Source organism: Paroedura picta, chromosome 6 (assembly GCF_049243985.1).
Source record: "Paroedura picta isolate Pp20150507F chromosome 6, Ppicta_v3.0, whole genome shotgun sequence".
Classification (NCBI taxonomy): Eukaryota; Metazoa; Chordata; class Lepidosauria; order Squamata; family Gekkonidae; genus Paroedura; species Paroedura picta.
In genome coordinates this window covers 46,724,942-46,741,048 of record NC_135374.1, presented here as the reverse complement: position 1 = coordinate 46,741,048, position 16,107 = coordinate 46,724,942, and the positions used below count along the sequence as shown (strand labels likewise).

Genomic DNA, 16,107 nt, shown 5'->3' with positions numbered 1-16,107 from the left:
ATAATCTCAACTCTTAACCTTCACTTGCCATTCATGTTTCAAAAAGTGAATTTTCTGGGAATTATACTGTGTCTGTTTTAGAATATCTGGTGGACATTCCCTCAAAATGGAAGAAATAGTCAGAAACACACATGAGGGATTAGGAAGCAGGAAGGAAAAAATGGTTACTCCCAAAATGAGATTTGAAATTGGTTGCCATGAAATTCAGTGGTCATTATTTAGCTTTAGCAGTATGATAATGGAATTGGACTTGGTATGTCAGTGCCCTGGCATAGCGTGTGCACACGCGCTGCGTGCTGGGGCGGGAAGCCCGAGATGCTTCCCGGCCGTGGCAGTGGCCATGGGTAAGTGGGGAGGGGCCAGGCCCCCACCGCACGCTATGGTGGGGGCAGGGGAAGCCCCTGCTGGCTCTGCAGCTCTGCAGAGCTCGCAGGGGTGTGTGGTGTCCCTACAGGGACACCATAGGTCGGGGCCTGGTGGGCCAAAAGGCCAGGCACTGTCAATTATGCACAGCACCGGCCCACCCCAGCCCCTGCTGGCACCCACAGTATTCTGAGGACCATGAAAGTTCCCGTGTTCCGATAACATGGGCCTTCCGTGGCCCTGGGCTGGGGCATGCCCATGCTGGTGGCAGGGGCGTACATAATCAGGGATTTTCACTGATGCCCTGCTGCCACCAGCACAGGCATTCTGGCCCGTGCATAATGGGTCATTCCTCAGTAAAAGGACTGTTACCAATATGAGGCTCCAATGTGAGGATAGATTTTTTTCCTAGACTATTTCCACACCAGGAATTTGTCCTGACTCACTGCTCATCCAGTGACAAATTCCCAGTTCCACTCCACGTCCCAGACCTGGTCTGACTCAGGCCCTCAGTTGCCCTGGGGCAAGGGTACAGGGATATATCCATGTTCCCTTTTTTGCCCCAGGTGAAAATGTGGCCTAGGTCAGGCCTGGGACATCCGGAAGGGAAGAGTCAGGCTGTCCAGGCCTAGCTCCTCTCCCTTGCAGCCGCAAGTATGGCTGCCATTTATTATTTCTCAAAGGTCAAAAAAAGCCTGGGAAGACCTCTACCATTTACTGATAGAATCCAAGATGAAGTTTGGCAATACTGATTGTTTAGCACCCACCATTGAAAGGGACTTTGTTTCTTAAAACTGCAGGTGCTGCTTTAGTATTTGGGGTGGGGATTAACATTGCAATTAATTTTATTATCACATTTAAATATTTTTTCCTGCATATCTGGAGCATTTTTCTGTCCTGTCTGTTCATGGCTTCAATGTCCAGATTCAAGTGTCCGCAGATTTGGTTATGCTGAGAATCAGATATAATGATATGGTATAAGAGTGGAATCAAGCAGGGAATATCTGGTCTTCCCTAGGAAGGAAGCAAAGTTTTTGTAAAGAGTAGAGTCTCACAACATAATGTTAGAGTAATTAAGTAATTAAAATAGTTTCATATTTTTAATTAATGTCTTTTTTTGTTCCATCAAAATTTAGTTCTATGAGAGCTAATACTACAAATATCATGAGCAGACCAATATTTTCTTCCTTGTTCATGCTGAAAAGTGCACTTGGACCCCTTCACTCCCAAGGGTCTGCTTTATGCTATTCACAAAAGGTTTTAAATTATGAATAACCACTAAATCACCATAATCCCTACCATATTAGAGAATGTAACAGCTCCCCAAGAGGGTTACAATCTGCCATGTCAACAGCCCTTAGATTAAGAGTCTTAATCTGATTAAGGGCAAACTAAGAGTGCATTGACATGATAGAATTCCAGTCTATCCTATTAATTAGTCTTGGATTAAGGGATCTTTTCTCTCATAAATACAGTTAAAATTGGAAGTGAAAATGGGAAAGAGTGTCTTACAATGCATAGTGCTATACCACATAAAATTGGTTAATGAATACTGCTATATGACACAGAGACTAAAATAATTATAACTGAATTAAACCTGTATAATACCCTCAACTACTACCACACACATTTATCAGGTAGACAATGAAGCTCATGACACAGGACAAATGGATACATATTATACTTGCTGCTCTTATGAAGTGGCGGAAGAAGGTGGAAGGTTGGACAATTGCTATACTGTCTAGTCTTTGCCATGTCTTAATATGTCTTAAATATTATGTGCATTTTCTATAAATATTCATTTGAAAACTAGGCTTTTCCGAAACTCACCTGCACAAGAGGGAATACACATCTTTACACATGAGGTACAGACTTTGAGAAACTGAGATTTGGTTCAACGTTAGCTTGTGAAGCGTCTTCCTTTACTTAAAAGTAAAGTTCGCCAAAGATTGTTTGGACTGACAGTGACTTTGTGATTTTTTTTCCATCCTGAAAAAGGATTTATTTTTTGTTCAGTTTTCATACCCAGGCGTCTCTTCACTGTGTCCATCTGTAAACAAGTCTAAAATGGAAATGAAAAAGAGGTTCGCAGTTTGTCGATAATTTGTGATTTGCAGGATAAATTTCTGGATTTGTATCCAGCCCTACAGCAAACTTGGATTGAATTTCATTTTACCTGCTTTGACATGGATTTATCTTTAGAATTTTACTCTTGAAAAACTGAATATGCTGTAGAGCAGTGGTCCCCAACCCCCGGTTCAGAGACCGAGACCGGTCCCGGTCCGTGGATCAGTTGGTACCAGGCCGTGGCTCCTCCTTGTCCTCCTCCCTGGCTGCTGCCTTGGGGGCTGCCCTGCCACTCTGCTGACAGCTCACTTTTGGTGCTCTCCAGCGGCCGCCATGGCTGGGGCTCCCCCTCGGTGTGGCCCTGCGCAGCTGCTGCTGGCAGCACCCCCCAGCAGGTGGTGAGAAGACGGGGGTGCCAGCAGGAAAGCAAGTGGAGCAGGGGCACAGGCAGCAGCGGCGACGTCCCTCGGCAAAAGACTACCCCCCTCCCCGGGCCTCAGTAAAATTGTCAAGCGTTGACTGGTCCCCGGTGATAAAAAGGTCAGGGACCACTTCTGTAGAGTGTTCTCGAATATGACCTGACCATAGAAGCACATCCTGAGATAAGGCAGACAGCAAACATATTATTATCATTGTTATTATCTACCCTGTCTTGTGAGACTCAGAGTGGTCTACAATAAAAGAAAATATGAAACATATATAAAATATAAATTTAAATATATACAATTGTAACATTAAAACAGTATAAACAGTTGCCCATTATCCTATCAAGCGAGAGAAAGGAAGTTTACAAGGATGGTACATTACTGCTTTGCTGATGGGATTCTGAGGGAAGCCAGGAGATCAGATGGTTTTAAGCCTCAACCATAGGCCTTGTAGAATAGCTCTATCTTACAAGCCCTGCAGAATTGTCCGAGATCCTGCAGGAATCTGATTTCAATTGGCAGAACATTCTACCAGGCTGGTAACAGGGCTAAAAGGCCCTGGCCTTGGTTGAGGCCAGTTTGATCTCTTTGGGGCCGGGCTAGATATTAATGCTCTTTGAAGGAGACTGGGAGAGGCAGTTCCAAAGATATGAAGGTCCCAGACCATTTAGGCCTTTACAAATAAGAATTAAGAACTTGAATTTGACCTGGAGCCAGTGCAGTTGAATGAGGACAGGTAGTATATGGGCCCTCAAACAGGATTTGGTAAGGATTCTGGACCAGTTGAAGTTTCCAAGTCAGGGTAGCCCTACACAGAGAAAGTTACAGTAATCCAATCTGGAAGAGAACAATGCATGGATCACATTAACTTGATCAGGTGTAGACAGTTACGCCCCCCCCACCCCCTGCGTGTGATGCTAGACTGCACCGGGAACCTTATGTCATTCTTATCTGCCAGCCACACCTTTAATTTCATCTGCACCAAGACTGATGTTCTGGTGTGGGGGAGGGATTGATTTTTAAGGTCATACTGGACACTGCCATTTTGTGTGTTTTGGGGGATTATTATAAGGTATCTATTAATATTATATGTTTTTATTGGATGTTATGGTATTTTCCTTTTTGTGAACAGCTGTGAGTCAGCTTGCTGGGAGCGGCAGGATAAAAATATAAACATAAATAAAATAAATAATTGTTTGGCCTGGTGAGGATAATAATATGCCTGGCAGATGACATTTGTGACTCCTACATAAGAAGGTATACAAGAACATACTCATGTTCATGAAGGTCTCCAAAGCTGTTAATTGGATTCTGTCAAAGGCTGGAAGTTGTAGTGGCCCATCTGGGGCATGCCAGCCCAACCAGAGGACTTCTGTCTTAGTTGGTTTTATCTTCAGCCAACTCCATTTCAGCAAGGCTGCCATGGCCTCCAGGCATCTGACCAGGGAATCTGGGAGTGTAGATGGATTACCATCCATTAAAAAACACAGCTAGGTGTCACAAGTACATTGATGGGAACCCAGCCTGCAAACTGGATCAATTGGGTGAGGAGTTAAACAATATCAGGGAGAGAATAGCTCCCTGCAGGACCCTGCATGTTTTGTGATGTCATATTTATACTCATCCAATTTAGCCAGTCCATTTTTATTTGGACAATGGGTGTAGGAATCATGAGTTGGTTTCATAATGTAAGCCAATATGAATGTGTATGTTAATATCTAATTTGTCTTTAACAAACATCTTGGAGAGTCTATATTAAGCCTGTCCTTTGGCAGCTGCACTGGCTTCTGGTTGAATTTTGGATCAAATTTAAGGTATTGGTACTTATCTTTAAGGCCATCCACAGTTTGGGCCCTATGTACCTGAGGGACTATCTCTGCCTATGTGTCCTCTCTGGAAACACCAACTGGTTGGTAGTCTGTGACGTCAAGGAAGTTTGTCTGGCCTCAACCACGGCCAGGACATTTTCAGTCATGCCCCCAACTTGCTGGACTGGATAGACAGCCTGGGACTTTTCAGTTTAGAAAAACGACAGCAAGGATTTATATTCATTATGCATTATCCATGGAATGGAGAAAGTGGATAAATGGAGTTTTTCCTCCTTCTCCAATAATACTAGAACTTGGGGCCTCCAATGAAATTGTTGGAAAATATGTCCAGAATGGACAAAAGAAAAAATTATGTTACTCAATGTAATTATGTAGGATTCACCACCAGAGTGATGAAACAAGCATAAACAGCTTTAAAGTATCCTGGGCAGTGTTATGGAAGGAAGGTTCATCATTAGCCATGGAAACTGAAGGGAGCCTCCCTCTACAAAGGCAGTGAACTTTTACATGCCAGTACTGGGAGGCCCCAGCCAGGGGAAGACCATAATCTTTTTCCTAGGCAGCCGATTGGCCACTGTGTGAAATAGGATGCTGGGTAGATGGATCACTGTTAAAGAATCACAGCAATTAGATGACTTACTGCTGGATCAAGTATTATTATTGCACTCCTGACAACAGTTATATCTTCAGGTGGGTAGCTGTGTTGGTTCAAAGCAGTAGAATAACATTTGAATCCAGAGGCACCTTTAAAACCAACAAAATTTTATTCTAGGTCTGAAGAAGTGTGCATGAACTCAAAAGCTTATACCCCACATAACACTTTGTTGATTTTAAAGGTGCCACTGGATTAAATCATAGTTTCTCTTTAGCAAAGGTTGTCTGAATGAGCTCCCAACAGTCAAATTGCACAGTCTATTTTTGTACAGTTGGGACTAGGTTCCCTGCTTCCAAACCCAGCTTACTTACCCTGTATTCACACAGTGTCTATAAGAAAAGACACATTTAAAGTCTTCAGAACATCTTGCCTTCCCTCCCGTGCCTTAACTGGCCTTTCCTTAGAGCTGCACACATTATATACATCCTAAATGGTGCGGAGAATCCACCCTGACTCTTTTACTGTCATCCCAAGTCAGACTCCTGTTTCCAGGCAATGAGATTTGGGTCCAGACCTAAATCATAAAAAATCACCCCAAACAAAACAAAAAACCTCAAAAAATAGCACATAGTTTGGTCCTAATTTCTCCACCTTGTAAAGGTACTTTTCTATCTTCAAATGTAGGAACTCCAGCTCATTGGAATGACTTAGTTATATTCTTAAGTGAAACCAGTAACTCCTGTACAGTCATTGCATCATCATTGCATCATTTTCACTCATAGCCCAGGTAGCCAATGTTAGCTGCCTGGTTGAGATGTTTGCTGTTAAAAAGTGAACATTGAGGAATCATTCCTGAATCAGATGCCATTGCTGGAATGAATCTGACATATTGGTATTTCTTGCTTCAGTAAACCCAATTCTCATAACAAGGAAGATGCCACTGAAGCAGTGCTAGCCTCCAGACTTCTTGATAACTTGAAATCAGTGAATGATTTGTCATGGACAGACACGTGCTCGCAGCATTACTTGATGTTCTTTTTAAATGGTAAAAATTAAAGCCATTCATTTACAAAGGGCCAGCATGTATCACTGAAGACAGAGGAGGAGTGTATTTGGAAAGATGTGTTTTCTTCTCAAACAACATATAAAGAATGATGATTGGACTGGAGGGCTAGAAAACACAATGGAGCTTTGTACTTGCTCGCAGCCCATTTAATAGAGGTGCTGTTCAAATGCAGACTCCCATGAGAAAATATATTCACTCCATCAATATCATGTTGATATCATGCCAAAGTTTCCATTTTGGTATTATAAACTCTGCCTGCATTGACATAAGAGGCTTCCTAAGCTGCTGTTTAAGACTAAGGGACATATTTATATTAGCTTTTACACAAAAAACACTGTGTAATGTTATTGAGTCTACTCAGGGTGGCACAATCAATCACTGTCTCTGTCAAACGGATTTGTATGATACATATGTTCGCAAACTAGGGCAGAGTCTGCACTTACTTTGTTTATTCCATTGTCAATCCTTTTGAATTCAGATTGCTTTGAACTCGGATCTTCTTCTTTCCCCCCCTCCCCATTGAAACAGGATAGTGTTCTGCATGTGGTTAGGGTAGTTCAGAAGGGGGGAGGTGGGGAGCCAAGCCTCTTTCTTTCATTTCTTGAAGGGAGGGTGTTATGTGGGCTGTCACCCCTCCATCAAAGGCTGGCACACCCGTGTCAACCCTTCCTGACACTCCTGAGCAGACCCTGGCACCAGAGAGAGAAAAGCCAGGTCAAGCCTTGCAAAGCATAATGGGAGAGCAACTAAAACCCACTTCTTGCTCTGAAGCAGGACTTGGAGTTAGGCTTCCCCCAACCTACTTGCTTGCAAACAAAAGAGGAGTTTGTCGGCACATCTGGCAAGTACAGAGAGACAAAGGCACCCCACCCAAGACTCCCCTCCAGCCAGCCAAGCACATTGTCTTGTAAAGGGAACTGGCCACTCTCTTTCAACACCAAATCTAATCCAAGATTTGGTCTTTGTCTTTTCCCTTACCACTATCCCCAGGCACAAGCAATCATCCAGGATTTGCCAGAAATGGGCCATCAGCCCTTCTAGACAGGAAATATTTCTTCATATTCCCAGCAGCTAGTTTCTTTGTCTCAGCAACCCGTGTCTTTGTTGGGACCTGGCTCAAACTCTTTGTCCAAGCCCTGGACAAGGTAGGATCAACCCCTATCACCTCAGGTCACAATTTTCCTTTAAATATTGGGCTCCCACAGCCACAAAAGGCAGTCAGTTTCCAGGCTACAGAAACTCTGTCCGACGCTCGTCTTGGTTCCTCGTCCGTCGCCCCAAATTGCTTCCCTGGACCCCCGGAACTCTGCTTCACCCAGAAGACAGGTAGATATCACTTCCAATCAACCCTTAGTATAGGTTCCTCCCCTATAAGTCTTTTCCTTGTGTGCTAGTGGCTAGGAATGTACATTTCTTTGCTAGAGTACGCACGTGTTGTCTTTTGTCTAATTAGTGTGTGTTAATAAAATCCTTTCATGTTTAGATCATTGTCTGCCTTGGTTCTATCTCAGTGACATAATTACCCAGTAAACTGTGCAATACAAGGTCCCACGTTACGCCACGCTGCCTCTTGCTGGCTCTACTAGCTGATTCCCCACAACTAAATTTAGACACGTGTCCTTACAGACACGCATTTGGCGTAACAAGGGGGGGAGAAGCCAAGCAGGGAGCCTCTTTCTTTTCTTGGAGGGTGGTGGGTGGGAGAGGATTGAAAAAGGCAGAGGAGGGAGAAAAAATCCAGGACCAACAGAAGTTGAGAGAAATTAGGGGCTTCTCCTTTAAGGCAAGTTTGTCACATGGCCACCTGTGGCCAATCATGGGTCCTCTACCACGGAGGAGAGCCCAGATTCAAAACAGCCTTCAAATATTGAGGCTTAAAGGCACTCTAAGATATCGCACAATAAAGGTCGGGTCACTCTGGATCAATCCTTCTTGCTGCTGAAGGAAATTTGAAATTGCCCCAAATCCAAACGTAAATCGCATTCTGTGTATAGGGCAGGAATCGATCTGGGGTTGGAATAAAAGCTCCGTGCAGTTTACACCCAGGTTTTCACATGGTCCATTTGAGTATATTTAAGCCTCCTATGTGTACATTTGAAAATATAATGAAAGAATTGGCCTTTAACCACCAAATCAAGAGAAAAGATAACAGCTGGAACTCATCTTCAAGGAGTACAAGGTGTCCAAAAGGCTACTGAGTGTGTAGAGGAAAAACTAGTCTAAAATTCACCCAGGGTGATTTTAATAGTTGACTAATATTCTGCCTTCCATAAGGCATATTTGTTCCTCTGATAAAGCATAAAAGGTTCATATTTCCAATACTAACTCAGACACAGCCAGTGACTCAAAAGGGTCAGTTACAAATATACATGTTCATTCTTACGTTGTTCAGAACTGTTTGCACAATAGTCAGTAAATCTTTTTCCCTTTCCTAATTGGGAAGAGCCCAGCTACTTTTACAACCAGGACCCATATTCAGAGCCTGACATAATGATCTTCCATGTGGAAGAGAAGACAGGCAAAGATCTAAAATGCTATAAAATTCTCTGCAGTTTGATTTTTTTACTGATATGTGTCTCTCCCTCCCCAAAGATCTCCCTGTGCTCTGCTTGAAATATTCATCTTTGTAATGATTTCTTAAGGCAATGCTCCTGTATATAAATATTAGTTTTTTCTTATCAGACAGCCAAACAATTTCCGGGCAACATTTAATAATAAAAACACATATGCCTAAATACATTTGTGAAAACATTTGGGTTTCTGTTTCCCGTACACACACATTTGCTTGGGGGCTTTTCTGTATCCTGTCTGGTTTTATCGATTTATAATTTTTTAAAAGTTTCTTTCTCTCCCTCTTTCTGCCTTTCTTCATAAGTAAGAGTTTAAATGGTTTATCTGTCATTTCAGCTTGATCTGTAATTTTCTAACTGCATAATCTCTATTTCTAATGCAGTTGATTTCAGCGAGCCAAGAAACACAGTCACAATTTGGAGATCTGCTGCTTCCATGACAGTAAGGATGTTATCGTATCTGTTATTTATGAAATACAATTTTCCCTTAAGTTTTGCTGCAAATGTACGGGAAGTAATTCTTTTATCTTTGTTTCAATGTAACTTTTGACACTGTAAAATTTAGTAAGCACTTGAGAGTATGCTGTGTCAGGAGAGGAGACATAGGGTTTCTTTCTGTTAACAGCACAAAAAGACAGATGAGAGTGTGATGTTCACTCTTCTGGAAGCCTTGAACTACAAAAGGATGAATGATCTTGTAACTGAGGTGGTAGATTGTACTTCACAAGCTAGCGGTTCATTTCTTCACATTGTTTCAGAGTTCTTGTATGTTTTGTGAGGGAGTTAATTCTCCTGTGTCTCATTTGCCCACTGGCAAAACTTCAAGGTAATATTTTCTTTGTAGCCTGCCAATCACATTGTGTATATTGTCTATGCAGACTGCAGATTCTTGAAAGAGATACTAACTTGTATTGAACACATAGCAGCTAAAAGTTGGCTTATGATTAAAACAAAATTATGCTATTGTTACACACTCCTCACTTGCTGTGGGTAGTTATAGGGGAGGCAGTAGCATACTTGGTTTCTTTGGGATGCAAGAACACTGAACACTGGCAGTCTCCAGAATACAGACTACAAACATCAGTGCCCTGGAGAAAATGGATGCCTTGGAGGGTAGACTTTATGATATTGTATCTCACTGAGGCCCCTGTCCTTCCCAGGCTCCACCCCCAAATCCCTAGGACTTTCCCAACCTGGATCTGACAACCCAACCTCCCCTTCCCCTATTGCAGCCCTATTACAACATCCCTGCACCATTGTATCCTCAAACACCCTGGCAGGTTGAAAGAGAACAACTGACCCAAGATCACCCTGAAAACTCCCATGGCAGAAAAGGAACTTTAATCCAGGTCTCCGAGATCCCGGTTGGATACCCTAATTACCTGCAGTCAACGCAGAGTTTTTTGTCTATTTCTCTCTCAACTGTTCTAAATTGGCCTACCTTTCTCTGTTCTGTGCACACATGCACAACCCTTTTCATCCCAACAAACTAATGAGATTTTTCTCTGTATTGCATGTTTATATATTTAAAAACCCAGTTTAGGGAATCACTTTTTTTTGTTAGTAGTCTGTAGTATACCTATGCCACAATTTATTTGCTTTCAGATGCCACAAGAATGTGATTCATTTAGTAAGAGAACTCTCAGTGCAGTTCAGCTATTTGTATAACAAGTCATAGTCCTAAATAAATAACTTAAATATTTCTTGTCAACTTATTTAATATGAAAAATTGCCCTGCGGCACAGAATCAGCCTATTGATTGCTACCAGCACTGACCCTTTCAAGGGCTAACTTCAAAGGGCACCCCATCAGTTCCTTCCAATAAAATATCCACAGGTAGAAGCTAATAACTGTAGTCCCTCAATCCAGTCAGTTTCACATATTGCTTGCTTTGTTGTTCAGTGTCACACTTATGAGTCAAACTTCTCACACACTGAAGCATAGAAAACAGTTTCTCAGCAAATTCAGACAGTGGGCAGCTCAGTAAATATGCAAGCTCACAATCCTAAACAAAATTACACCCTTCTCAGGCCATAAAAATCAATGTGTTTAGAACGCTGCAACCCTGTTTAGGATTGTACTGTTAATCTAAACTCTGAAAGGAGTAAAATTGCTATTAGAACTGTTACCTTTCATGCTCTAGAAATAAAATGAACAGTATTAATTATGAGAGATAAGGAGCTATTAGCACTGCATTGACAGCATATGATATTATTTCATTTAGTTTTTACTGTGTTTTTAAAGAGTTTTATTGTTTTAATTATATGATGTTGTAGCCATGGCTGTAAACCACCCTGAGCCCACCCTTGTAGGGATGGGTGATGCATAAAATCAATCAATCATAAATAAATAAAATAAATAAATACTTTATTGCTGTCTCTGGTTAAAAAGTATGCATTCATCAATTATTATTAAAAAGGTAAGATGTAAATGTTTTATGTTCACTTTTGTGCATCGATTTTTCATCTAAATCTTCCCCATATTTGCAGTCTGGCCCTCGCTGGTGGCTGTGGTGCCCTGAGCAGGCAAGGGACAGGCGGAGCTGCAGATGGAGGGAAGGAGTAGGCAGTTTGCAATCACCGCCTCCCCCTTCCCAGGACACATAGGGTGTTTGTTCACTTACCTGGCCATGAAGCCTTGCAGCCGCCTGCTACCATGCACAATCTGCATAGGGCAGCCCTCCTTCTCCACAAGCATGGCCTCCTCCACTGCCCTACCTGGCTGCCAGCTTCAGAACTGTGCCACCACCTTTGCTATAACCTCTTCCGCTGCAGCCACATCCACACTGCTGGATGCTGAGGCAGCGGAGGTGGAGGTGGAGGCCATAGTGGTGCTGTTGGAGTCTGAAAGTTGGCAGCTGCATGGCAGCTAGCTAGGGCAGAGGACCCATTGCCAGCAATGGAGGACGCTGCACTGGTGGCAAAGAAACGCTGCCCCATGCAGATTGTGCATGATAGCGGGTGGCTGCATGGCTCCGTGGCTGGGTAAGTGAACAAATGCTGAAAGCATCCTGAGGAGGGTAGCTGGATGCCAGCTTTGGGCCTCCACGATCACCGCTGCAGTCTCTGCCACTGTGCCCTCTGCCACCAGCGCAGCATCTGGCAGGGTGGTTGTAGTTATTGGCTTGGCATCCAGGGGTGTGGCCTTGTCCTCAGCTGGTGCAGCTGCTGTGTCCTCCTCTATCTGCCTCCCTCCTTCTCTGCAGCCAGTGCCTCAGCCTCAGCCAGCATGGACACAAACCATTACCTTGGCCGACACCAATGGCCACTTCCCTGCCTGCTCTGGCTCTCTCCCTGAGGCAGGACAATGGACATCACGTTTGTATCCATTTCTATCCCAGGAGGTAAGCCAGAAGATGTGTTCCAAATCAATAAAATGAAAATTATGTATTTCAAAACTTCCATGAACCCCCCTACCAGAAAATCAGTAGCAACAATTAAATAAGAATTTCCCAAATTACTGGCTATTAGAATGAAGTAAGAGTCAGCATACTGTGTGGTGGTGGTGACAGAAGGGAGCAGGGAGCATGGGGCCCCCACCCCATGCTGGCAGGAGAGCAGCATACTGCTCTCCCACGAGCGTGGGAGTGGGAGAACACCTCATCCAGCTCCATGGCTCTGCAAAGTTGACAGGGATGTTTGATGTCCCTTCAGGGGCATTTGGTGACCTCTTTCATTATGAATAGGGCTGGCCAAGCAGGGCTGTGGATGGCAGCAAATAAAATACGGGAGTTTCCATGTTCACTTACTGCAGGCCATCCAGGGTGCTGCGCCGGGACAGGGCCGAGATGGCAGCAGCATCATGCATAATCAGGGATTAGCCCTACTGCCCTGTTGCTGCCACCCTGGACTACCCACCCTATGCATAATCAGTCTACTAGAGACAAAGCTCGTTGTACCCAACGGGTGCTAGGATGCACACCAGCACTGTGGCCTTGCTAATGGTTGGCTACATGGCAAAAGCTCCTGCCTACCCTTGATGCCTTCCCTCCAAACCTCAAGGAATATTCCTGACCTCCAGGTATGGCCTAGCAATCTCATGGATTTGGAGGTCATCTGCAGACTATAGAGATCAGGTCCCCAGGGAACAATGGGTGGTTTGGAGGAGAGACTCTGCAATGACAACTCATTCCAAAGCTCCTGGAGATGAAAGGGCTTACTTGGGAGCAAGGAGTTCTGTGGCACTGGGCCTCAAAGAAATTTCGGGTCCAGTTGGGATCTGGGGATTTGGTGGAATGGCCGGTCATTTTCAGGCAATAGAGATCAGTCCTTTTTAAGAAAATGGCTACATGGCAGGGGGGAATTTCTGGCTTTGGATCCCATGTAGGTGCAGGGATGCCAAGCTCCAGGTGGGAAACAAAGAGGCATACTGGGTGGCAGTAATTGCTATTAACAATAAACATCAGATAATTCATAAATTTGTCACAGTTTCTTCCTCCAATAAAAATATTTAATTGATAGTAACATTTTCTTGAAGAAACAAAATCTTTCAGTCTGTACATTCTTCATTTCAGTTCAGTATCAAAGTAAATCAAACACAGTTGCATGTTATATAGTAAGGACGGACACGAAGCTGTGGTCTCAGTGCTAGTTTCTTTCTGCCCACCTCAAGCAGCTAGCCTTTTATTAGGTTTTCTTGTGATCAACCCATTTTCTAGTGGTTTTCCAGTGACTGACCTTTTGGTTTGCTTCTTGCCAGGGTGTGCCCAACAGCGAAGAGCAGAGACTAAATTTGGCAAATAGTCTCTACAATGTTATAAGCAAACATGAAAACATTGGCTGGCAAAGAACTTACTGAAGATTCCCAGTTACTGTCTCCATGTCAGCTTTTCTCAACTTTTTTTACCATTGAGAACCCCCTGAAATATTCTTCAGGCTTTGAGAAAGTGGGATCTAAAGTTTCCAGCTGGAGGCTGTCGAAGAGAGGCCGACGATTCAAGTAGAATGTGAGCCGAGAAGAGAATCAACAGCGAAACAGGTGGAAGAAGATGTTGCAGGATGATGGTGTAAGACTTTTTTTTTATTTGCTCATTGCCTGTTAGGGGATTCTTTTCCTTTAAATTGGGACCTTCTGGCCAATGGCTTCTCAGAGCAATCCAAGGAGGGAGACACTCAGGTATTTCCTGCATGAAGAATTGACTGTGTTTACTATTTGCGAAGGAAGCAATATTTTTGTCTTCTGTGCTCTCTCTTTCTCTATCTGTGTATAGAGGGGAGTGCTACACAGCCCCCTGTCACCAAGCAGCCCTTTCCTCTAGGAGAACTGATCTCTGCAGTCTTGAGAGGAGCTTTCATCCTGGGGGTTTTCCAGGTCCCACCTGGAGGCTGGCATTCCTGAACAGTGGCAGGGATGCCAGCCTCCAGCTGGGAACCGAGAAGAGAATCAACAATGGCAGACAATCATAAGTAATAGCCATATTATACATTTGTGTAATACAAAAAATAGTTCAGGCAAAAGCCCAACAGGTTAGTTACAACAGGTTATTACTTATGATGGTCTTAATGATGCTTTATAAATAATTATTTTGCACTCTTGAAGGCATTATTTACTGAGATTTAAGAGCCACTATTGCACAGTCCCTTTCTTTCTGGAGTTATCCATTTACTGTGTATCCCAGTATTTGTTTGTTGCATTCCTCAGCAGGAACATGGCAACTCTACCGCCAACATTCAGTAAAGAACCTGAGTATTGACATACACAGATGCCCTCAGGTCAGAGCCAACCCCAGCAAGAGGTTTACAAGACAAGCCAGGAGCAGAGGTGGTTTACTATTGCCTTCCTCTGCAGATCCTTCCTTAATGGTACTCTAGCCAAGTAGCAGCCCTGCTTTGCTCAGCCTATACCATGCTGCCATCTCTCCCTCTGAACATTGAACAATCATAAAATGTGTCTGGATTGCCAGCATATAAGAAAGATCAGCACCAACTTCCCATAGATTTTATAAATTTTGTACATGCCCTAGGCTTTTTTAACATAAATATATCTTTAGCATCTCACGGTTTTGCAATCAGTTCAGTTATAGTTTTCATGGTTTTTCCACCCTAGTGGTTTTTCACTGTTGTCTGTCAAGGTGCCTTCTTTTCTCTTTGTTTTGCAATCATATCAAATGACAGGATGCCTTTATAGGTGGTAAAAATAAAAGGAGTTTTTCCTCTACTAAAGGTCATGAACAGCCTGCTCTTCCAAGCTCCCATGAATACAAACAACTTTGTATAGCCTACCAGGGCATCTCAACTTGCTCCCTGTGAAAATATTAACAATTGTTATCTACTAGCAATTAACGTTGTTAGCACCTTCTGTAAATATAGGGAAATGCCATGATACTATTAATTGGCATAAAATACAGTTGAAAGATATGACAGGATATAGTTGATGCAATGGAAAACATCTGAAGTAAATAAAAAGAAACACACACACACACCCCACTGAGCAACACTGGAAAGGCTTCAGGGGAGACAACTACAGTGTACAGTTTATTAACCCAGACTGTTTAATAAAATTCTGTTCTGCTTTCTGTCACCATGTAGTGTTGGAACTTCTCAGTTCAGAGAGTATAATTGCTCATCTAAGAACACAGTTAGCATGTGTGATTGGGAAGACATATATGTATATATATATATATATATATATATATATATATATATATATATATATATATATATATATATATATATATATATATATATATATATATATATATATATATATATATATATATATATATATGTATGTATGTATGTATGTATGTGTATATATATATATATATATATATATATATATATATATATATATATATATATATATATATATATATATATATATATATATATATATATATATATATATATATATATATATATATATATATATATATATACACACATACATACACACACACACACACACACATATATATATATATATATATATATATATATATATATATATAATTTATTATATTTATATACCGCCCTCCCTGGGGGCTCAGGGCGGTTTACATAATAACATAAGAACAATACATGGAACACTCTATAATAGCCATCCCCAACCTGTGGGCCGCGGACCACATGTGGTCCTTCGACTAATTGGAGGTGGGCCCCAAAGGACGCCTTCTCTCCCCCCCCCCGGCCCTTTACTTCAACCCCCCCCCGGCCCTTTACAACACACTTCGGGTGTCATTGTCTCCTATCAC

At 42.5% G+C, this 16,107-nt stretch overlaps 1 long non-coding RNA gene across 9 annotated transcripts in view; it reads left to right on the top strand.

Moving 5' to 3' along the window:
• Positions 1 to 16,107, top strand: part of LOC143839819 (uncharacterized) — a 114,347-nt gene that overhangs the window by 61,770 nt on the left and 36,470 nt on the right. For all 9 annotated transcript variants that reach the window (XR_013231885.1, XR_013231880.1, XR_013231884.1 and 6 more), the window contains exons 2-3: positions 9,299 to 9,357; positions 13,614 to 13,920. This is a non-coding gene — a long non-coding RNA (uncharacterized LOC143839819). The remainder of the gene's footprint in view (positions 1 to 9,298; positions 9,358 to 13,613; positions 13,921 to 16,107) is intronic.